The sequence below is a fragment of the Bacillus rossius genome, chromosome 1 (assembly GCF_032445375.1).
Source record: "Bacillus rossius redtenbacheri isolate Brsri chromosome 1, Brsri_v3, whole genome shotgun sequence".
Lineage (NCBI taxonomy): Eukaryota > Metazoa > Arthropoda > Insecta > Phasmatodea > Bacillidae > Bacillus > Bacillus rossius.
The window spans coordinates 48060297-48086282 of record NC_086330.1 but is presented as its reverse complement, the minus strand read 5'-3'; the positions used below and the strand labels follow the sequence as shown (position 1 = coordinate 48086282).

Genomic DNA, 25986 nt, shown 5'->3' with positions numbered 1-25986 from the left:
ATTAGTATAAAACCATAATTTATGCACGTTTTTGAAGAAAGGGGCTTTGATAAGAGCATCGTTGTCTTACATATCAAGCAAGCATCATTTCGAAATCTATATTAGTTAATTAGTTATAAGCAGAATGAAAATAGCATTGAATGAATGAGGTTAACGCGGGTTGCGTAGTGCCCCTGAAACACTGGAGTGGCCTCTTAAGAATACGCTAAAGACAAATGAGAAGTTCTGTTTCCGTAATTATTTTCTAAACGGTGCGTTTAGAAGTGTGATATTGGCTGAAACGCGTGTTTTAGGCATGAAACACCCGCTAGAGATTCTTGAACGCATTTAAAGAAACTTTTATCTTCATTTCTCCGCCATATTATGTTAATGTGATACCGTTTAAATTTAATAGTTGCCCTTTGCACGACGAGAAGACTGCGCGATAGTTCAGATACCGCGCTAGAAGCACCAGCGAGCTTCGCACTTGTCATTCCGTCTCACCAACACAGATACGCCCCTAAATCACTATGTAAAAAAACCTGTTTTTAATGCTACACCGAAAATACTGTGGACATTGTACCTATAAATCTTAAATTGTATGTGTGTGCATGTTTCTGTGTGTATATAGATATCCGGTACTATTTAAATGGAACAGTCACTGAACCAAGTAATTTAATAAAAAAATAGTATTTAAATCAATAGTTCAATGCTGAGACACTTCGCGTGTCTCATGTGATTATGTTTTGTGTTTATTATGTTTAATTATAATTTTAACGTAATTTTTTGAGGTAATGTTTTAATATTTATTTTTATATACGTCTTTACTAGTTTTAGTTAATATTTAATCAAGTACTGTGGTTTACCGTGCGGCCATTGACCCCCTGCTGAATGTACTTGTCCACCCATGAGAGAGGGGGAAATTAGCGGAGGGAGTTGGCTGACGTCACGGCAGTGTGACGTATGCGGCGAGCGAACTTTTTGGAGACTTGGCAGTCGGAGTTCAGTAGGAGAACCTTGCGGGCGTTGACCGAGGGCGTGTCGAGTCGTGAATATGGTTCCCCAGGGAGTGCACGGGAGTTGGGAACACTATCCATACTTAGTGATGATCGGTTAACCATGGACATGGCTACGCGGAGTTATCGTCGCCGCGGCCCGCATCAGATGCATAATATTTCTTATAATTTGGAATGTACGGGAACGTATTTCGCATCAACAATTTTAAACTTTTTCGCAACTCGCGAGTGTCAATCCACCACGTCCCGAAGTGCGTCGACCGGGACCATTTGACCGTGCAACAGGTGTGATCTACGCGCAGTCTACAGCCCGGGTACCCGAGGCACGACAGCTTGGTAAATATGTACTGCACGGCGAGCACCAATGTAAGTAGAACTTTAATTTATTAATGGTGAAAGAAGAGGTTGTTTTTGGGACGGTAACCAAGATTTCGTGTGGACTTCCCCCCCCCCCCCTCCCTCGCGCGGTGATGGACAGACTTACTTATGCGATGGCAAGGTTTTTGTGCCGCAGCTAACGTGATCGCTACGGCCGGGCGTCACGTATAGCATTTGTAAATTTTATGTCTTTTTATATATATATATTTTATTTCACTTGTTGGTGCTTCATGTATTCTAATTTACCGGGAATAAATTTAAATGTTTGCATATAATATAATTGGTTTGAAAACTGCAATAACCTACTGCACACCCAATCAAATTGGTAATTTAGTTTTGCGTCTCTACTGCGTTTACGCAAGTAGCCTTGGCGAAGTCAAGGTCAGCGAGGTTGCAAAATAATGCTTGTAACTGGCGGTGCAGGTAGAGATGGACGTGGGCTGTTTGCCCCCGCACGGGGTAATTTTTTACAACCCACAATGCAATACAAAATTACGTACAGTAAAAATGCACAGCTCAAGCCAGAAAACGCAATACTCTTACATCTCACAAACGCTCTCGATAAAAACTGCTTTGACAAACATGCGCGAAACTTAGAACTTAGCGTTGTCTGTCACGGAGGGTACAGCTGTCCACTGCATGCCGTCTGCAAGTAGTTGCCGCGTATCACGCCAGGAGCGCCTGAGTGCTGCTGTCACGGAGAAGACGACGGGCTGCTAATGACGAGGTTCAAACGTCGCGCTTCACTAGCGTACGGCGAAAGTTATTCGAACACCATTGTTATACAGTTAACCACGCAGCTACCACTGATGTGTCCATTGTAAAGTAAATATTTGTTGGTATAACTTCACGTGAAAATATAAATAAAGAGTGTTATTATTAAATTTACTCGATGAGCGTCACATGTTACTTATTTTTCGATGAAAAAAAAAATGTGAACATTAAATATTACATTTTTTAAAATTGATATCGCAGTAGATGTTGAAAATTTTCTAACACGTTCTTAAATATATTTTAAAGCGATTTTAAGTTTTGGATTATCCACGGTTCAGTAGTTACTCTCAATTATTTTATATTAGTTACAATGACAAAAAAATATTAAAAATTGGATTTTTCAAGTTATTGCGAAAGTGTGAATAAGATGTAACAGGCACATAATTTTAAAACTCTCGTATTGATGAAACGGTTTGGCCTCTGGAACAGTGTTGCGAGGCACGGGGACAGAAGACAAGCCTGCCCTACTCCGACTGTGTGTCTCCGGCGTCAACACCAGCCTGAGAGCCGTTCCTCAGGCGGTGCCATCCCCATTCCCGCTGCTGACGCTTCAGCGCCCCCGCGCGGAATCACTGAAAACTAAGTGTATCTGTTTGGGAAGGGTCCGGGTTACGGAAAACTTAAGTGCACAGAAAAAAAAAAGTTCCCGTACTTTTACAAAAAGATTCTTTTGGAAACCAATTGCCAAGAAATATATTTAACACCACAAGAAAAAAAATATTAATTCGTACAAAACAGGGATATGGTTTTTTTTTTGCATGGATGAAATACTTTTTCCCCCCGATATAATACTAAGCATTTCTTACAAAAATTTGCGCATAATTTTATATTTTATTTTAATTGTAATTTTTTAAACCCAGGTACAGATTTATCCAATATTTAATTATCACGCTTTATTTTGTTTTATTATGATTATCAAAGTCCACAGGGAACGGTTTTCAATATAACATTAAACTATTGGAGGTACTTGGACAACACAAAACATAAATAAATGTCCGGGTAAGAAGCCAAACCCGGGTAAGAAGCTGAACACTATTTTGTAGTGAGATAGTTGTTTTCATGTAAGTGTACAAACATACAAATTTCTATAAATTTATGAAAACATTTCTGTTCCATTTACAAAAAAAAATGGCAGCATGCATTATGTGCTTTGGCCAGCCATGGCAGAAATTTATGCCATGGCCGAAATTTATGCCATGGCCAACTCCCCTATCTTAGATTTAGACTATAACTAGTTAAGTTCGGGCCCAGGTAAAACCTGCATGGACACAGGGAACCCCTGGGATCATTCATGCGGGGTTAAATATAGGCAGGTTCAGTGCAGGACAAGAAGGATGGTCCAGGAAGAAGAGTTGGTCAGGGGCAGAGAGTTCCAACCAAGCTGGGGTCGGGAGCTTGTGCGGAAAATAAACATCTAAATCTCCTCAGGGCGGGTCCGATTGATCGTTTCCTGGAACTACATCCGTCTGCCAGAGCACCAGCGGCCGCCAATCGATCAAGCTTTCATTCCGTTCCCAGCATCCCCTTCACAGCGGGTTCATAAACTATAGCATACGTAAAAAAAAAAGCAAAACAAAGAAGTAGTTAAATCAAGATATTTTCATACTCCTATGTATGATTACGCCAGACGAAAAATAGCTACTCAAGCTTCAGCTTTCTCTCAACTTCTTGCGCTTTGCTTTGCTCCGAAAACGTTTTTGAACACGCAGACTTGACCTACGAGTACAGAAAGGTATAATTTTTTTAAAATTAAATGCAGCTCGTTTCCACTTTTTATAACTATCGCGCAGTGAAAGCAAATAACAATTTAAATTAAAATTATTGATTATTTATCAATTTTTACCATGTTAAACTTGACTTATTGCAATAAGCCCGGGAAATAAATTAGTTATCTACTGTTTTAAAATTTAGGCTCGTGACGTTTACGACGTTCGTGTTTTTCAAAAGTCAGCGGTGTTCTTGCGTCCGCAACGTTCCCTACTTGGGAAAACTACTGGGTTGGAACCCCGTCAAGATTCTAACCAATCTGGCCGTCAACAACAGCAATGAATTTCGCGTAAAATTTTCAACGTACTATCAATTCATTGCAGGAATCATATATTGCTTTAAAACCAGATAGCACAATAATGTTAAGTTAATACTGCAAGAAATAAACAAATAAGTAAACTATTTGGAACGATATTACATACTAGCCATGTGGCCGATGAAATTTCCCAAACTGTCATCACCTACTTAAATTCCTTAAGGGATGAATTTTCAAAAATCATTTCCCAGTGAACATCTATTTCATACAAGGAATTTCGTTGCAAAATTTCATGCTTTTAGACCCACTGGTTAAAGCTGTGCGTTGCGTGTCATTCAGTGTTATAGTTTCATTAAGTAGATATTTTACGCGATTTGTATTGACAAATATAGGATTAGTAACTTGGGGCCTTGTTTTTGCACTATGATGCTGAATAAAAGCCACATAATTTGTTAATTTTCCGTTGAGTAATTGATATTTATTTAAAGTAAAAGACTAAAAATAAATGGCGTTTGATGGAAAGTTTCTGAGTACTTTGTGGGATGCTGTGGCAGTTCGGCGAATATTTTTATTTGGCTTTAAATAAATCAGAAAAAAAACATCCTTCCCGCACGATTGTAGTAGGTTTGAATAATAACTTCTTGGATTTCTCTTTCCATGCAACACGTTTGCCAGCCCTGAAACAGACTTTCATAAATGGCGAGAGAAGGCGAGTGAGTTCATAACGCAACGTCAACATAGAAATAAAGTGGTATGCACAAAGCGACGGAAAGCAGGACGGAAAGAAAAATATTACATTTTGTGTGTGAGTGACACTTAATTGAATTTCGCCGAAATCTGTCTATTGAGTTGGCTTGACGAATAAAATTTTTTACTGCAAAGACTGAAAATAAAGTAAATATCGTCTGTAACCATTCATTTTGTAAATGTAAATGAGCAGATTAGGAAGTTCTTGTCGATATTTTGTAACACGGTGTCTACAAATACCTGGTGAACCAAGACTTTTTAAGTAGGTACCCACAATTATTTTTAAGTTATACTGCTTTAGGCGCGTTATGAAAAAAAATTGATTAACTTGAATTTTTACTATGCGCGTGTACAATGCAACAAAAAGTAACAGGATGAAAAAAGGCTGTATACAAATATAAAATTATGAATGTGCTTTGAATTCATATACTTTAGTGATTGATATTGAAATCTTTTTCTTTTATTAAAAAACATTTATTGTCAATATTAGTGCCTTTTGTATAGGTGAGGTTATGTTCCCGTATGTATAAAATAATTTGCACTATAAATAATAACATTATTAAATAACAAAAAAATAATAAATTATAATAAACAATCAGCATATATGTTTTTCATTATTATCTCTATTTTTAGTAAATTATAAATATAATTTTATACACGTGATGTATTAATATTGAATACTGAGTATTAATTAAAAAAAATTTAATTTGACTAAATTTGTACTTTACCAACCGTATTTATAGTATTACTCCGCTACTTATCTTATTTATTTCTATTAATCATTTGCATGCAAAATTAAAGCTAGTTTCTTATTTTATTACACCAAGTAAGTATTACTTATAACTTACATACATAAGTACACACATACATATTTTTATATCTTTATTATATCACAGATTAATATTTTTACATACAATTGTACTAAAACAAGTGTTAGCCCATATGTTATTTCATAATTGTTATTTTTATTTCCTGAATTTTATTAATTATGAATATAAAAAGTATTTTGCTATGAAATGTAATCCATATCTACAAAACTGAGAACTCTATAACTGTTGTTTTTCCAATGTCAACGCAATACGCAGACCCCTCTCAGGACTACTGGTTATGATAATTGTAAACTAAAATAGTTTTATATTATGAAATGTAACACTTTAATTGTGGTTTTATTTTAAATCTGTGTTATTTTACACTTAAATCAACTTTGTTAGCAGTTTATTTTGTTATATTGATTTGAGAAAACGTTTAATCTCACGGCTTTCCAGCCAATCTGGAAGTAACCTTTTGTTAACTTAAGAAAATATTAAACTATTAAAAAATAATGTTTCAGCGTCCAATATGGAGTAGTGCTGCGGTATTATGTGGTGTTGAATCCACTGAATTTTATGTGCAAACAAGGATTTTGACCGTTAGCAACAATAGCGAAGTGTTTTAGTAAAGTTGTTAAGTGTTTTGAAATATAAAACATTGTGATTATCTGCAATACTGTAACGTAAGCGGCAATTTCCGTGAGTACATTGTTCTGCATATTTCGCCTCACTTATCTACATTGCACTAATTGAATAAACAATATTGCTTGTGTATGAGTTTCTCGCGATAATAAAACACTGTTAGAAAGTGACTATCAGCAATTAGACTTATCTAACACGTTTATTTTGTGAGTGAAAGAACAAATTTTGAAACTGAAAACTATATGTAATTTTTGGTTCTTACACACACTCAGCGGTCCTTTTGAAAGTTTCTTGTGACTACTACTGAGCCTGAGCTAGCCGAAGAGAACCCCATTACTTAAAAATATCAGTAAACTATTAACAGTGTATTGTTATTTTAGAAGGCTTATAAACTGACCCAAATTGAATGAACGATTGCTATTTTTAATGTGCCCTATAAATTGTATATCCGGTATTTTATATACAAACGTAGTCGTTCGGCCATAAAATAATTATTGTTTTAGGTATTGTGTATAAAGGTTATGTTGTAAATTTATTACATTGAAAACAACTTGCATAATATTGTTAAAAGAGATCTTTAGTCATACACTTTTATAGTAAATTAAGTGTATGCTCATTATTACTAAAACTATGTAATTTATTGTAAGTTTTTAACAAGGACCTAAGTATAAATGATTTCACGATATCGGTTTGATTTTGTTTTTCTTATTTGAACATATATGTTGCTTTTCCCCTCAAAGAACTATAGTACATTGACCTATTACAACACACATAATTTTGCTGATCAATGTAATACTGTTAATATTCTTGCTTAATCATTGCTCTCAAGTCTAAGATAGTCAAGTTATATGAGAGTAATATTAGCAGTCACATATAAAATATATTGTGTTACGGTTATCAATAAGAAAAATTAAACATAGTATAGATATATGTGTTGTATGCAGGAACGGGCCGATCTTCATGTTAAAAAGCTGAAACCTATTCGGAGATAAGTTCATCACTATTCAATTGAGCAGTCTTTAACTCTTTATATTTTACATAAGTACGGCTATAAATTCAAGTGAGGGGTAAAAAAAAACTGGAAGTAAGTAATAAACCTGCTGGAAATGATAAAGTTGGTTACTTTCATCACCGTTACTGTTTTCTTCGAAAATTTTCGTGACTGTCGTGACCAGTCCTTCAGTTTCATTACCTTTTTTTTTCTCGCGAATACCATGGCTCTCACGACCTGAAGATACCCTGTTTAAGAACTGGGACGCTTTCCAGTAACCGACACATTAATTTTTCTGCAGCCAGATATGGGGGTCTTCCATACTGTGTACGGTTGAATTGTTAACAAAATACCTCGATATAGGACAACATAAGTTGTCTTCCCCCACCCCCAATAAATAACACATTTTTTGTGTATAGAAAAATTTAACTAGGTGAGATTCATTTTGGTTTAATTTTAACTGCAAAAGGCGTTCATAGTGTACACCATCCAAAGTCCACGTGGATTTCTGTTAGGAAGTCTACAAATATGATACAGTCAAACCCTTGCTTAGTCCTAGATTTAACAAGAACAGCAATTTTAAAAATTCTGTTTCAGAAAAAAAAAATGGTGAGCGAGACTTTCAGTACACGCCAGGGATGTGTAACACCTAACCCAGGTATGGGGCAAATTTAAGTGTTTGCATGTTGCAAATATACTTATAATACTGAATTAGGACACAAAATTTAGCGTAGAATTCTTTATAGCAATGCCGAGCGTGATAAATATACGCAAAACGTGTTTTAAACTAACTTCTTGACGTGAATTACGCAGACCGAAATTTTAAACTATACCTACAATGAAATGGTTCCGACAAACAAAAGAAAAAACCTTAAAAAAAAAACACCTGCTTTGCACCCGATTTTCTACAAGGGATTTTATTAAAATACCGCCCATTTTGTAAAAATTCATTAAAAACTTAATACTATAAGTTTTACTTTGGCTTTGTGAATTTTGGATCGCGCCATCCGCCACCGATGGCAGCACTGTGGCTAAATATTTCCGTTTCATGTAAATTCCGCCCCATTCACGAAATTACTCCCACCGAATGCCGTATGCCGTGTACCGAGAGCTAAGATGTTACACGTCATAAAATAAAACAGTTATGAACTACGACCGCGTCCCGCGTTTTCTCTCTTTGCCCGGGACCACACACCCCCGGCCACAGGTTCTCGGAGCCCCTTTTCCAAAAACGGCAACCCGGCAGCACCGACTCCACGGCCGAGGGAGTTGGGGAGGGGGGGGGGATGGGGTATTTCGTTGGCAGCTGCACTCGTGAGCAAGCATATGCAGTGCTACCAACGTCCAAGCACGCCCATCAGTAATTACATTTATGGATACAATAAAACACACTTAAAGCAAACGTGATAAACGGTAAACCTCATACCAAAAACTAGACAGTAATGAGCAAAAACCATCCATTACATCGTATAAAAATAACTATGGTCTAAAATAAATATAATACAAAGATTATAATTACCAGGATATATATTTTTGTAGGTGCTGCAACCTTGAATGCTTGGATTATTGACTCTCCTGGTAGTCAAATTTATTTCTGTAACCCACCCATTTATCCTAAAAAGGCAAAAAAAAAAAAAAAAAAAATTGTTCTGTTGTACATATGCAACCAATATGTAATTAAGTTTTTGTGTTTTCGTAATACATAAAATACATAAGCAACATTAAGTAAATCCGTTACTGGACATCCAAATCAGTGATAATTACTGAAAAAATCCGTAATACTTGCCAGCACCCCATATGTTCCTTGCATGGTCAGATTAGCCTCTTAGTTTCTAGGAAACCAAGGATAAGATTTTCAAGAACCTCAAATTCGTGATATCTCCTCTACATACACGACGCATAGCCTATATTCTAGGACTTGAAGTAAAAAAAAATATTAATTCATAAAGCAAAATAAAACTGCTTTGTCATACGCGTCGAAGTTCTTTACTTTTATGAGTTATACATTACAGAATTTTTTGAAAACATGGTCGTTCTACGATATCATACATTTAATAATAAACCCTAAGATTGCGATTCCGGGAACCGGGATTCGCTTTAACGCTACAACATTTAAAATAAAGTATTCGGATATCAGCTGTAGCTAGATAAATTTCAATAGACTCAATTTCAAATATTTTTTGATTCGATAGTATTACGAAAATTCATTAAAAAAATGTTTTAATATGGGCGGAATTACGATAGCCCGTCAACTCCATCCGTCCATCACTCTTTCGTCCGTCAAAGCCACGCATACGGCCAGGCTTTTTACAAATTGACTTCATCCACCCGTCAGAATATTTTTCCAAATAAGTTCTGCCAACAATCCATGTTTTTCTCTTGGGGATTTATGTAAATGTTTTTTGTTATTTATGTTTTGTTTATGTACGTACTGTATTAGCATTTCTTCAGAAAAATTCAGAGTCGTGATACAATTGCTTGGACATGATTTTTAAGAACTGCAATGTTACTACACAAAACATCTGAACAACCTGCACAAACACCACGGGCCTGTGTTCCGGTAGCAACTGACTGCCGCGGCCAACACCATAGATATGACCCGTCCATCCGTCCGTCCGTCGAAGGTTTCAGCTTGCCAAGCTTTTGACGGATGGACGGATATAATTTTTCGGGCCCTCCGATTGGCTGCAGGTCACCTGACCTACGGACGGATGACGGTCGGACGAAGGCGAAGGCCTATGGTGAATTGCCTTGAGAATTTATATAAATAATTTTTTACTAAAATATTACAGTGATTCACTTTATATTTATGTCCTAAGAACACACTCATTGACTGGCAACATGCAAGCCACTACTCTGAACTTGACGTGACTGAAATTATGGAAACCACCTGAAAACGCCTAAGTCCGGTTTAGGCAGCGTGTCTGTCGCCTCATGAGACATTACGAAACGACATTTCGCAAGCAGACAAGCAGTGGCACGACGTTGCACGGTACCGGAAACAGAATTAATGTAAGTGGTGTTGCGTAACTCCTCCGTGAATGTGAAATGAACACGGAAAGTACTGCAGAGTCTTGACAATCAACAGTGTACTCTCTGCGTATTCTAAGTTTTGATATATTCTTCACGTAGCTCTGCACACTGTCAGCTAGTATGCCTACCTGGGCACACAAACGGTATGCAACGCTTCAGAAGAAAGCACGCAATTCGAAAACTGCTCGAGATAACTTATCTTTTGACGGGAAGCATTTCAGAAGAGCTAAATTGGCAAAAACGTGTGTTTTCAGAACAAATGTTTAGGCATGAAACACCTAGTACATATTCTTGAAACCATTCAAGGGACACGCATTACATCTTTATCTTCATTTCTCCGCCATATGGCACAGTTGACTTTATTTTCAACATAGTGTTTGCATGTTTGCTGTGTTGTCCAGGTTTTTTGATTGTCTACATTTCCTGTTTTTGTTGAAACTGTCACGTCGTTGTAAACCCACCGTGTTCGTTGTACTGTTATTTTTTCATGACTAAATTCCTTCCACGGAATTTCTTGTGCTGTCGTCGTTGTGTTGTCCATAAGTAATACCTGTGTGGTTTCATCGTTGGGTGCATCTGTTTTGTTTGTTTTGCTAGTTTTTTGTTGGTTGATGTTTTCATTTTTATTTATTATTATGCATTTATGAATTTTTTCCCATGAAAACAGTGCATAGCATTGGCGTATGTCCCCTCGAAAAAAGTGTTTAATCAAATAATTGAAATGTTGGCCACGAAAAGCCTACGATTCCCATTTCCGGAAAACTCGGATTTGACACTGTTGAGAATTGAAAACCGATAGCTTTCGTGAGAAGTGAGGGATGTGACCACTCAGCCACTGTTAACACGTAGGGCCATGCCTTATAGACTTTTAATTCTGATGCAAACATACTACTTATGTCGCCAGGTCAGTTTGTAATGTGTAGCTTTGCTGTCAGAATGCGGCCAGCGAATAAATTGCGTTTACTTGCACGATTATTCACAGATAATCAAATTTTTTTCAGCAATAGGCTACAATTTTTTTATTATTTGTTGTACAATTCTGTATGATTTTTACGAGTGCTTAGTTCGTTATTTGTCATATTATATATAAAAATATTTTTATAGTTAGAAAAAAAATTTTAACAGTTTGCTTTGACCCGAAGTAATGACGAATTTGGAAGTTTATCGGAATCACAAATTAACGACCTGATTTTATCAACTGTTTTTTGATCCTACCTCTGCCGCTTGGAGAGGAAGCGACATACGTGCATACATAGACGAGGCCTCTCTCACGGCGGACGACCTTCCTACATGAGGTTGGTGAGGCCGGGTTTACAAACTTAGCGAGAAACGTAAGAAACAAATCAAATACATTTTCAAATACCCGATTATAAACTACGCAAATCGTAGAAACGCAAAACAAGAATCAGGCAACTTTCAACTACTTGCGTTTTGGGTTGCGGTTCCGGCTGCCACATTTGAAGTGAAGCGTTCCGAAAAATTTGAAAGATGCAAATGTTATCTGCATAGAAGGCCACGGTGTTATTTTTACTATGCACACTACTTTTTTTACTTTTCAAACTTTCGCAGAATGAAAGAAAATAACACCATTGCGAAATAAAATGATTGACAGATTCGCGTATTTAAATGATAACTATTAATTGTAAAAAAAATAAAGCCCAGGGTAAAAAATTTTCTCTACAATTTCATGTTGTTGGTTTGGTGACGTAATGCGACTTTCAGCTTTACAAACGAAGGTGAATGTCATTGCATTGGCTGCGTGTTGCGTCGTTGCGTCTCTTGCGTAGTTTATTAACCCGGTCCAAGAAGTCACATTCAACATCAAGGTTGTATGCGGAGTCCCGGGCGTGTAACGGATACGTGTGCAGATATTAAAAGTTGAGATCAGGATGGTTTATTTTAGGTGGAAACGCAAGCATTTCCGTTTTAGCTGGGAACGATTCTGATTGGCTGATTCCGTTAAACATCCAAAATATTTACAACCAAATTTACAAACAAAATATTTCTTGGAAGACTTAAAAAATTCTACTTGTCAAAAAAAAAAGCACGGCTGCGTTAGTGACGTTTTCGGTACCTTCTTATCCATCCAACATTGTTTGACCGACTTTATTGGATGAAGTATGCGAAATTTTGATGATGTGACAGGGTGTGACGAAGTGACTACGTAAAGGGTAATGAGGTATTTACAGAGCACAAGAAAAGACCACTTCGCTTGTGCATGACATGTATAACATGGAGAGGGTCAAATTGAAGAGGGGTTTATTGAAAAAGGAGGGGGGGGGGCGGATAAAGGTGTAGCGATAGGAAGTGTAGGAACCTTTACACTTTTAAAGTTATGGCCATTGCTCGTGACAAGACTACGCCGTAAATAAAGAACTACAACCGTTGCAGTTATTTAGGACATCGTCTTCTACACCCGTGGTGGATCGTACTTTGCAAGGCAGGGCGAGAATAAAAACATGAAATCCAATTTGTTTTGCCAGTTTCAACATCCTCCGTTATACAAAGTTATGCAAATATTCTCTCTCCAGGGGAAAAAATACTTATGCAGGTAATTTTTCGTAAACACCTTTAACCATAATAAGAATCGCAGGCTTTCACGGTCATGGTCTGAAGTTTTTTGACCTATGGGTTCTAAACACGTGAAAGGCGAAGATTTCACCGACGTTTCGGTCGACATTGCAGTCGCCATCTTCAGGATAGCTGTAGTCAATTGCTTGTAGTAGGTACCAGCCACGTCGAAAGCGAAGATTGCACCGACGCGACGTTTCGATCGACATTGCTATCACCATCTTCAGAGTAGCAGTTATAACTGAAGTTGTAACTACTATCCTGAAGATGATAACTGCAATGTTGACCGAAACATCGGTGAAATATTCTTCTTCGACGTGGCTAGAACAAAAAAAAAAAACGCCGAGGCACTTCACCTTTTAAAGCGTACGCTGTCGTGGGCCTGATGGTGACTTAACGTGAGCATACACGGGGGGAGGGGGTGGAAAGCCAACCCGTCCCCATTTGCCTTCCAGGTTGTTTGGGTAATCGCTGCAGGAACAAGTTCCACGACGAGAGCCGCGCCTGTACGTGCGTCAGCTGGAGAACAGGTTGCGCTCACGAGGTTGAGTTGCGATCGCAGTTAGCGGCCTGGAGGTCGCACCTGCGGGCGCTGGGTACGATATGTATCGATAGAGAGAAAAAAAAACCTCCTGATCGATTTTTCGGTCGACCGCAGTGGAATTAAGGCCTTGCGACAATGATAACTAATACGTAGAGACCAGTGGCGGCTCTAACACTTTGCGGGGTCTGGGCAGTTTGCTTTTTCAGGGTTCTAATATCATGGAGAAGAGATGTATAAAAATAGACCCCTTATGAAAATTCTGGAACAATTTTAAAATAAACTCCCAAATACAATAATTTTAAGCCAATCAAGTACTTAAAATTCGGCCATTATTTTTCTAATTCACCTTAAGAAATTTCGACATTTTTTCTAGAAAAATTATACTTGGGTTAGTTTTATTAATGCTAACGTTCGAGTCATTAAATGAGGTAATAAAATCACTGAATCTTTTTATTATATAATGAAATAGGAATTGAAATTTAAAGGAATTGGTAAACACTTTGAATTATATGCTATTAAAATCGAAATATTGCGCTTTCCCATTTATTTCCTGAATTTTCACAAATAAACTAGACAAACAAGGACCATAAAAAAAAATGGCTGGCGCTAGGCCTTTGAGCCACCCCTGGTAAAGCCTTGCACAGGACCTGCACAATTTCTCGTTGTTTCCCGACACAAGGATAAACTCGACACTATTTAACACAAATAATAAGTCCGTGCCTACTGCCCATTGGGTGCTGACACAGTTTCCCTTCAGGCCTGATTGCATGCGATTGGGTCATTCGAATTTTGTAACGTTGTTATCGGTTTCTTGTCCTTTCGGGTGTGTCAAGACTACTTATGGTCCAACGATAACGCATTTCAAGTGAACAATGGCGTGCTCTCCAGCGTCTCCCCAAATAACGCGAATTTCGTAGGTTTTGTTACGTTTTGTAACGTTGTACCAACATAACTGTGACGAACGAATAAGTATAAGGAACCCGTGTACGCTTTGCCACTTCAATATTACTTTCTTTCGTTAAAGGATAAGCATTAAATTACTACAAGAGACACGGAAATTTTTAAAGCTGCACGGTTCTACGTAGAAAAAAAATAATGTACTTTTATAAAAGATTTCTTTGGAAACCAATTTCCTAGAAATAGTTTTTAATACAAGACACATATTGTAACTTTGTAAAACACACGGGTATGGTTATTTTTGCATATATTAAATTCGTTTTTCTAGATAATACTGAGTATTTATTACGAAATTGGCGCAAAATTTTATATTTTAATTGATGATCTATTCAAGCATAATTTATTATTTTAAACCATAGAAAAATAATTTAATGTTCAACAAATTGTCTTTATTATGTTTTATTACGCTTATTAATGTGCGCAGTTAATACTGGAAAGCTATTCAGGGAACTGTTTACAAATAACTTTAACTATTGGAGGTACTGGGACAACAGAAAGCATAAATGCCCGGGTAGGAATACGAACCCAGTATTAATGGGAACACTATTTTCTAGTGATACAGTTGTTTTCATATATATTTTACGTTTTTTTGTTCCATTTACAAAAAAAAATACAGTGTGTATAAATTTTAGCCCTCTTATTTGCTGTTTCATATGCCGATTTCGTCATACGTAACCTCTTGCTCACGTGACTAGGTCTTTTCCGATTCGACCACGTTGCTAACAGATTTTAATTGGCTTAAGCTTGTAGAGAGTGTGTCGCTGTGGTTCAATCATCTAAGCAAATTTAAATAAAATATAATAAAAACTTTAAAGACTTCCTTGTGATAAGACAAATCCTCCAAGATTCTACTCTAAAGATCAACGTATCACGGTTCGATTTAGTTATAACGCGAAACGACCAGGAAATAAGAAAATTAAGAAATGCTAATTTATAATGAAAGCCTGTAATAAAACCAGTAAATAAAATTTAACAAAGCAATACTAAATTATTTACCTCCAATGCAGTTACAGTTTTCTAACATGTGAGTATTTTATGGACTTGAAAGAAGAAAAATTACAAGAATATTTTCAAGAGTAGATGCTCACAATAATGAATACCCATATACTGAACAAAAAGATAGTTATGTAGCTGCCAAAATATATATGTGTCAATATATAACACACCAAAAATTTTGTGGTGAAAATAAACGTAATGTCTACTAAGGACTAATTAGTGACAGCAAGGTTCAACAAAATTATGCCATTCGTTTGTCCCTGTGTTAGTGTTCGCGTTTTTAAAGCCCCACCAGCGTGGATGAATCAGGACGAGGAAGGGTAATCAAATCAACGATAATCATTCATCTGAGATCTTCGTTATGATTCAACTCTTAAGGCCAGGTCGCACAGTCAGACGAGGAGAAATTTAAGCAAAACAAATCGCAGGCTAACGAAATTAAATGTTAGCTAGTAGCGGTAAAATATCACGAGTAAGTGCGTTTGTGATTATGAACGCTTGCTCTGGCTGAGGAAAATTGTGACCCACAACAACAATGGCAAGAGAGCCATCGGGAATAAACTTTCAGAAAACACCTTCATTAATAGCGATGACCAGAAAATGATAGATACAAACACGACGTATGTGATATCAAGTTATATATATATTGTTACGAACGTAAGCAGGGCCGCGGCGCGTGCAGGTTCGGAGCTGGCTGGCGGCCCCGCACAGCCACTGACGCCACGTGACCCCCGCAACGTGAGACGTGCCGCGCGCGCCTGGTATATTACAAGGGTCGCCGCTTCCCCCCTCCTGCCCTAAGCTCCCCGCGTGGCGCTCTGTCTCGGCGCCGTTAATTTGACACCTGGCAGCTGTCGCGCGAGCTCCCGATGCGTGTCTCGTGATTTCTGGCTTCAGGTCGGCGCGGAATAACGCGACTGGCCCCAGCCACGCTTGTGAATTCTAGAAGTGGCGCCTGGACCTATATAAACCAGGACGCCAGCCTCCGAGAGTTGAATTGGGAGTGGAGTTGATCCGGGCGATAGTGCCGCGGGTGCGGCGGAGTTCCTGGGCAAGGATTTCCTCGGCGAGCGAATTTCTCGGCGATAGTTGGGTGGCGAGAGTTCCGAGCGAAGTTCCGAGCGAAGTTCTGAGCGAAGCGTCAAGTGGATCCTCGGCGAAGGGAAGTGCGACGGCGGCGACAGAGTGCGGCGACGGAGTCCCGCGACGGAGGTCCAGGAGGGGTGCTGCGGTGAGAGTTGTGCCAGAGGTGCGGCCCAGTGAGGTGTGCGGTGTGTAAAAACTGAGTGACTGGGGAATATACAGTTTTAAGTGTAATTGATTATTAGGCATTTTTAGAAGATTATTTGTTAGTGATGTTAATATAGGCAATCTCTAAAACTGTGTTGTAAAATCTTTAATTGGTCTATCCATTTACGAACCCAGTAGTTTTCCCACGACGATTTATTATTTCATTTTAATAAATCGTCACAATATATATACACATACACACAGGCGTAGATCCTGGGGAGGGATGGGGGTTCCTCCTGGAATTAAGAAGCCGGTCACTGTGAAGGCAGTATGGCTCACTTGAGCTTGGAAAATTATGGCTGTGAAAAGGGAGTGATAAACACAATAACGTCAAAATTATATTTTATGAAAATATTTTTGTATAATTTGAATTTTTTATGCTTATTGCATGCATACAGGTCATATAAGAGAAGTGATGAACACGCAAGCTCAGTATCCAGAGATGACGTGTCGGTTAACCCCACGTGCAAAATTCTCGTGTCTCACCCCCCCCCCCCCCCTCTAAACAATCAATTCTTTGAGAACTTTACAGATTCGCGCTCCCTGTATGTACACACCAAAATGATTATAGTAGTTTTCTTCTCCCATCAAAATTCGGTGTTCTTCCTATGTTATAAAATATTTTAATATGCATTATTCGGCATAAATTATTACTAAATATACGAAAGTCAAATCTAGGAGCTGTGAATCCACTAAACATAAAACTACATCGGTATCGTTCAAGTACACACACGAACATACAAACACAGACATACAGATAGAAAGGTGTGATCTTGTTGGCCCATTTCTTGCAAAGATGCTGGAAGAGTCCTAATTAATTTTTTTGCTAGCAGTAGTGGATCAAAACAAACTGGATCTTTGCCAGGCAACGACAGGCACGATTCCTCCTTCACTTAATGTTTTCTTATGAACGAAAAAAAAAAACCTGTGTGTTTTCAATATGGTACAACAGCTGTATACCTGCCCTCTTTGCTTCAGTTCCTCTAACAAGTGCGAAGCCTAGAACATACCATCAGTTTTAAGTAGCTTTCAAAAGTCTACTCTTTGCAGTCGTTCCGGAAAATTACCACCTAGTTACTCGTTTCATGCTTCCTAGACTCCAAAACCGTTGTTAGCCTTTTTTTTTTGGGCACTGTAATTTTACACAAATGTCTTCCATACTGATACATAAAATAAAGAAATGAGAAATCTATATATAAATTTATTAATGGGAAAAATCGGACCAGACCGGTAGAAATTATTTTTTTTTTTTTTTCGCAAAATATAAAATTAAAATTACTACAATCTATGTGAGCGATATTGCATCCGCGTTATACCTCCTAAAAGTAATGGTTACAAATTTTTATAAATAAGTTTTTGATATAACCGACCATTACTGAAAGGGTTAGAAAAAAAAGGGGGGGGGGGGGTGAAGGACATAAAAAAATTATCCCCTAACTAAGCACAAAATCTAATTCATTTTAAGTTATTTTTGAGTCTGTTGTTTCATGGGGGAGTTGCATCTCGAGCACTTCACTCTTTAAATGAACCGTTTTAGAGACGCCGCGCTGAAACCATTCACACGGTTTTCGTCCCAGACACGTCACAAGAACAGCTCGCAGTCGAGCGCCTGGTTCACAGGCGGGCAGTTCCCGCCGTGCGGCCGGGGCGGGGAGCCGGACAGCCAATCAGAGCGCTGCCTCGTCGTTTTCGCGCGCGCCGCGCCGAAAATGCACCCGTTTCCGCTGACTGTCAGGGAGGGATTGAGTTTTGAATTAACACACGAGTGTTAGGTACCGGCAAGATTCGCGGTTTCATTTCACGTCATTCTGTAAACCAAACCTTCATGATGTTTCACTGATTGGGCCACAGTTTATCTGGACTCTGAGCCAATAAAAAAAAAAAAACACCAAACAAAAGAAGTATAGATCCACGGGCATCCCATTTGACTGGTATCACGAGACAGTAGCCAATGAGCAGGATTAATTTTCCCGAGTACGTAGAGAGTTGTGGAGCCCATCCTAAAGGTAATTAAAACCGCGAATATTTCCAGTCCCTAAGGATGGTTAGTGCTAGATGGTTAGCTTATACCTGGTGTCAAGATAGAATTCACAAACCTATGCGTTGTCATTTCATTGTCTGATTCTACATTTCCCTTTATCTCCCAGTCGAACGTAATTTGGTCTAATGTTTTTTTTTTGCCAAATAACCCGGGATCAAATGAAGACATATCAATAACTGGACAAACATTTGCATTCTTGAATGACGTTAAATAATAAAGAGAATTTAGCAGGCATTTACTTATAAATATAATATGATCAGAAATCAAAGACAAACAAATGCAAAATATAAATCAATGCACACTTTTTGTTGCAACAATTTCAGTTTAGAACTTGTTTGAAATAAGTTACATCAAATGACGAAGGGCGGGAGAGTCTGCAACATGTAAGTTGTCTCTAAATCGACAGTTCTAAACTAATTGAACCGTCGGTTTACAAATATTTCTGCCACCATTGTTCAGTTAACAGTGTTTGTAAACAACTTCATGTGACTGTCAGTGTTGCAAAACGTGCTTTGCAAGTGACGACTAGTAGGCCTTGATTTTCAAACGGGACAACCAGGTATTTGCCCAGAGCGGCAGTTGTCGGAGACCGGAGAATTTGATGTGCGGGAAAAAAAAAAAAAAAAAAAAAAATTAGAACAAAACATTTGAAAGACGGAAAAGGTAAGTTTTTTAGCGTACGATAATAATTTTCAAAAATACGTGTTAGTTTATACTAACTATTGCATTAGGCCTTCTAACCAAATACGAAATATATTAAAACCTCGTTTAGCAATATATAGTATACAACTAATGTTTTGTTACGGTAGTTATAACAGCTGTATTAAACTGCAACGACCATTTATTAAATTTAAATTAAAAAAAGACAAACATCCCATTTGTTTCAAAAACCTTAGTATTTAGTTGCATGATGTGCCGTTTTAAAACCTATAATAAATAAGTTTGACTTTGCAAAATTTTAGAATGTTCGCGGAGAATTGGAAAATGAAAGATTATCTGCCCAGAGCGCTAGTTAAAAACGGGGTCCGGACGTTAGAAGAAAACCGTATCACTTTAACTGCTTTAGAGATCCATCGAATTCGAGACGAGTTACGTAACGCAAGATTATGTTATTGTGATCGGTCAGAACGCCGTGCCCGCCCGCACACCGCGGCGGAAAGTTACGCACAAAAAGCCCCGACGAAAGATCACTCTAGAACTGCTGTGCGAAACGTCACTCACAACTTCTGCAATGCTTGTCTATGCTTTATGTCTTTCGTGCTTTAACTATCTTAACTACATATATAAAATGAACTTTTTTTCAGGAGAACGTTTCATATAAATTTTTTTTAACAAATGACAATTTTATTTCCAGTTAAAAAAAAAAAACATGTTGAATAATTAAGTTTAATCACCGGGAACGTGCATACTTTTACGAAACTTCTGATTGATTGATGATAAAATATTTACCTTTTAGGAAACCTTCCAAATAAAATTCTGCACCATCGAAACCAACTTGAAAGATAAAACTTAAATAAAGTTTTACAATGGAGGTTCACGTTGGCGACGAAAAAAAAAAAAAAAACATGCAAATATTATGACATTTGTGTGAGACTCTCTACTTTATTCGTCATTCACCCCCCCTCACCGCCAAAAACTACAATGGTCCATCGAGCGCCCCACTCCTGATCATCGCCTTTTTTTTCAGGCGTGCCCCTTCCGACTGTAAATACGTTTTTCGCCTAAATAAACGCCAACATAACGTTGACAGCAGCGACACCGGGAACCCCTGAGGAGGTCCCACCGGGAGTCGAACTGAATGTAACCCCGGCAGGGGTGACCAAACAAAGCTGCGGGCGGGTCCGCGGTGGCCGTGTTGAGAGGACGGTAGCAGCTCACCCTGAGCGGCAGGTCTGATGGAGGAGAGGCGGCCGGCGGTGGAGAGAGAGACACACGACCGTGCTGCGCGCGGGCGCACCGTGAACTGCTGGAGCGCGCCCCGTCGACACAGCACGCGTCCCGCCAAGGCTGTTAGGTAACCAGCCGACCCCCCCGCGTGGCAGGGGGAGGTGCGGCCCGAGCCAAGGACAGCCCCCCCTCCCTCTCCCAGCCAACCTATCAGCGCGAGGCACCCGGCTCCTGTGCGTGCGCGTGACACAGGAGACCGCGGCTCGTCCGACTGCCGAGGGCGTCTCGCGCAAGTGCATCATTTCATGTTATACGCTTAGCACGGTTACTTAGGCAGGAGGTGCGACCACTGGTCAGGTACTCCAAATCAAACTGCAACGGTCTCACGGGAGCCACTGGAGGCTCAGGCAAACATTAAAAAAAAAAAAAAAAAATAGCACGGTTCAACTTGTACACTTCTTGCGTGTCCGAACTTAAACAACACGAAAAAAAATCAAATGTAGTTAGTGCATACGTTTCGCATAATTGTATTTAAAGGCAATACTGGTGTCTAGTGCGTGGTATGGTTTTAAAATTATTTCAGAAAAATTAAATTTCTTTCACATATTCTTTTAAAAACATAAAACATTTAGATTATTTAAAAAAAATGTAAGATAAAATTAAATATTTTTATTACGGAAATTAAACCATATCAAAGGGCAGCCAGCAAAATTGACTTTTAACCTAAATAGTTTCAGTTCTATATTACATTTCATTCTCCTCATCCATATCACACAAGAACGTTAAAAATGAAACTTCAGCAGACATTTTGTGAAAGTGCAGCCACTCAAAAAATTTCGGCAAGTTTAGCCGCATCGAATGTAAATATAACATAATGACCTGGAACGGGACAAACGGCCTTAAGGTCTCCGCCTACCTGGGCTCACATAACGGTGTGCCGAGCTTCAGAATAAAAAAAAACTTTATGCAAAAACTGGCTTAACATATATCCTAGTAGTATCTGCATTTAAGAATTCACTGAGGGCGGATAGGTAGTTACTTCTTTTTCCGACGAATAATTTTTAGATTTGAAATACGTCCGGTGCAGATTCTCTAGAGTATGTACTCTATAGACTTGCACCACACCATTTATCTTCATTTCTCCTCCATATAATGTTACGGTCGCCGCTCAAATCTCGTAGTTGTCCTATACACGACAAGACTGCGCGCCAGTCCACATCCTCGCGCTTAGAGACGACACCGCGCTAGAAGCACCAGCGAGCGTCGCACTTATAATCCCACCTGACAAGCACAAATACTGGGCTGAGAAGGTGGGACGTAAAACCCATTAATAAACAAACAAAACATGAACACAGTGGGGAGATGCGACTGCAACAAAATATCTAAGGATATAGGCTGTTAGGTATTACAGTAAATTTACGGACTTTTAAACGAAGAAAGTTACCTCGAAAAGACGAAGAATTCTTCGTAATTTCAGGAAACTAAATCTTCCTAGAAAATAAGCAGTATTCTGAATTCCGAGTTTTGTGTTTCTTAATAAAAAAAAAAGTAAACACAGAAAGAGGAGTATTTTTACAAGTTTTTAGAATGTTTCGTCACTATAGCGGGAATGTTCTTATAGATTTATGCTTAAAGTAAATTTAAAGAGTAAAGATAGCCGTAAATTTACGAACATCCGTGGAGAATTTGTAACCAGCATTCTTCCTAAATATAAGGTTAACATTTTTAACAGTGTACGTACCTAATAGAGATAAAAAAAAACAGAAACAAACATGAGGCAGGGAAAAACAAATCGACAGGAAAACAATAAAAGACCAGATCGATATAGAAGATAAAAATGGATAATAATTGATAAAACGAAAAAATCAATCTTAAAAAATGAATTTAATAAGTGAAATGACAGCAACTGAAAAACAACTGAAAAACATTGTTGCCAGTTGTTGCTAACTGGCGAGTCACTGCGTCATTGCTGAGTTCGCTAAGAAAAACAGCGAAAATCGCCGTTAAAAGAACAAAATACATTACTGAGGTGTATGCTTTAAAGTATTACAGGTTGAAGTGAAGTACTTTTAAAATATTTTCTATAAAATAATGTAGTTTTAAAGCAATTTCAACTTAACACCTCAAATATCTCGTAGTATCTCGTAGTTGAGACGACAGTTTGGATACATCAACAAAATGAAGCCCTGTTCGACTGAGATTACAAGGCGTCGGCGGCGTGGTGAGAGGTTTTTGCTTCTATTTTCAAAACAAACAGTTGAATGCCTGCGGTAGCCCATCTAAAGCGATTAAATATTATTCTTATTAAGTAAGATTGAAATAATTGGAAACTTATAATATGACACTCAAGCAATGGTAACTCGGTAGTTTGAGATGACTACCTTCCTGACTGTAGCGAGTATTTTTTTCTCGCAGATATATTACGTTTGTCGGCCTGCCCGCGTCGGATCTCTCCGTTACGTCACTGCCGAGCTCATCGCGACCGACTGTACACGGAGATGGTGTATAAGACTGGGTTCACATTTAGAAAACACAAGCGAGTGCACAGCAGGCCACGCGCACGACTTGTGCGAAATTAATATCTTACTATTGATTTCAAGTAATGAATTTTCGCGATGTATCTGACATCTGTTGGCAATTCTAGTAAGAAACTATAGGCATTAACTACTAAATGAATATCCCATGACGTCTTGCCAGTAGATTGTGTGAACAGTTTTTCAACACGTAATTAAATAAGATTTATGTAAAAATTTTAGCTAACCATTCTAACCACAAAAATTTTAATATTAATAATTTTTGCTAGTGACTTATAAGTAATAGCATTAATTAATTTTTAAAGCAGGAAATACGCATTAGCATTGAAATATCTCAAATATTTCTTGCCAAAATATGTTATATAAATATAAACATTTCTTTGGTCCCGCCAAAATGGCTTCCTACTCTACTCTCATTGGTTGTTGCGCCATGTGTCCGTAACAGAAATAAAAATATTCATTTACCTTCTACGCGCACAACCTTTCTCACATACACACGACCGTCATATGGGCTATTGTGAATCAGAAGGTTAAAAATCATCGTGGTCAAATCTTGTGCTCACGATCTACTGTTACTGTTATTTTTTCAATTGTACACCCAGCTTAAGGGGAAAGCTCGCAAGACTCCGAACATAGTGAATGCCATCAGCAGTAAACTGAGCTCAAGATATATGGCAATGTCTTCCACTTGAGTCGCCACTATGTATAGAAACTAGTTACACTCTGCACGAGCAGTATGTGTTGTGATACAGTCTGTAATAACAGTAACTGTATAGGTTTAAATAATACAACTTTCTATACTCTCTAGTGCTAGCAAGCTCTCTGTAAAAATTAATACTCTCTGAATTACAACAACCAAATTTGTAAGGCAGAGAAAATATAGGTTATTAAATTCTGTGTTTTCAGGTGCCATCTACATACCTCTGAACCTGCAGAACAACAAATATCAATTATAAACAGGGTTGACTGGCTTTGTACACTAAGTAACTACGAACAGTTTACTTATACCAAAATAACGATGTTTCATTAAATGTGAAGTAGTGACATGGGTGAAGCAAAAATTTATTATCACACGAGTTATAAATAAACACCTATCTCAGACCATTCCAAACAATAATAAACAATAATAAAATTATATTTTATAAAACTCAAAAAAAAAAAAAAAAAAAAAAACACGGTTTCTATGTTGTATGAACTAAAAAGTAAATAATTATCTTTAAATTCAAGAAATTTGTTCAAAAGCTAAAGAATTAACCACAACTCTGTATAATGTAAAAATGCTTAATAAGTTTAAAATAAGAATCAAGTAATAAACAAAACAATTAATTTTAATGGAAAAAAAGGCGTGGAGTGCTTGATATAAGTTGTCCAAAGGGCTCGGAAACACTCCAATTTGAAAGAGAATCATTTTTTGAAATGTTAGAAATTTTGTGGTTTTGAAACACAAACACCCCCCCCCCCCCCCCAAGTCGACTTCGGGAAAATTTCCCACCATGCCCCGGATTCATGGATATACAAAAAGTATGGTTATTGCCCATAGCACGATGAAAAGAGTGTTTTTTTTTGCCCTTCTCTCTTCGGGTAACAGTCATGAAATTATTTTATTGTCATCGGAATTACATATACTGGCAAAGTTTCGATACGACAGTTAGAAGTAGGTTAAAATCGAATTCCAAGATTTGATTACATAGTTACAAGTGAAGCTAATAAAAAGTGTTAATGTTGCAATTTCAGATAGTTGCCTAGTTACCTAGCTTTGCCATTATGCTGGAGACAACACATAAAATGTTTTCTGTGCTCAAGTGTTTATAAAAAGTTATTTAAAAAAAATTAATTTTATTAATGATTTAATAGTTTTCAGGCAAAATCAAGTAGTAGCTGCACAAGAGGCTGCCTCTCAGACCTCTAGTCCTGGGAGTTAGTGCGTGTTGATTTGTATCATACGGTTAATAAATAAATAACTCTAATATTCATTTATCTATACAAATAATAAAACTGGTGGAGGCAAAATTCTGTACATAGGATGAAATGATGTAAAAACTATTGGAAAAGCTTATTTACATTTTCGAGACTTCAAAAATATAGTTTTTTAAAATGTTGTCTCTTTGTAAGTCTGTTCGAGCATCAATCGAAAACTACTTGACGGATTTTGATGAAATGTTTACTAGAAATTTCTTTGGCTAGAATCGAAAAAAATATATAAATACGTAATTCCACCTATAAAGGGGTGAAAAAGGGGTAAATATGGTTTTGAGATAATTAATTATACATCTAAAACTAATCAAGCTAAAAAAAATATATTCGGTAACAATAACTAACATACAAAAATATCAAAATATAAATTTTAAATTTTGGAAAAACAACCCCAAGGGAATGGGGTAAGTATGTTTTAAAAAGAAAAAAAAATATCTCAGAAAACAATTAAGTGTAATAAATGATATTGGGTACCAATAATAAACATACGAATACAAATAATCACAAGTTTTCCGGATACCGTCTTTTATGGGTGTGAAAAAGGAGTATGTTATGTTTTAACATAAACAAATTCATTTCTCCATAGCAAATAAAGTTGGATGTAAGAATCTTAGCGTAAATAACGTAAATAATTTATTACATCAAGTAGCCTACTTTGTGTCTATTTGTTTAGAAAAAGTTTGGAATTAGTTACATACTTTTCTTTAATTGGTAAGTTTTTAGCAATACCCTGAAATTGCGCGAGCGAAGCCGCAGGATTTATGATAGTCTTGAATATAAAATAGTACATCGGTTTTCCC

General features: G+C 37.6%; 2 protein-coding genes across 3 annotated transcripts in view; one reads left to right on the top strand and one right to left on the bottom strand.

Annotated features, from left to right (window-relative positions):
• The window catches only part of LOC134535537 (uncharacterized), a 112144-nt gene extending 91397 nt beyond the window's left edge, over nucleotides 1-20747 (bottom strand). Inside the window, exon 1 of the mRNA XM_063374689.1 lies at nucleotides 20670-20747. The gene's annotated coding sequence lies outside the window, so the exon portion shown is untranslated. The remainder of the gene's footprint in view (nucleotides 1-20669) is intronic.
• Nucleotides 1-25986, top strand: part of LOC134535523 (uncharacterized) — a 486190-nt gene that overhangs the window by 44526 nt on the left and 415678 nt on the right. The gene's annotated exons all lie outside the window — the stretch shown is intronic.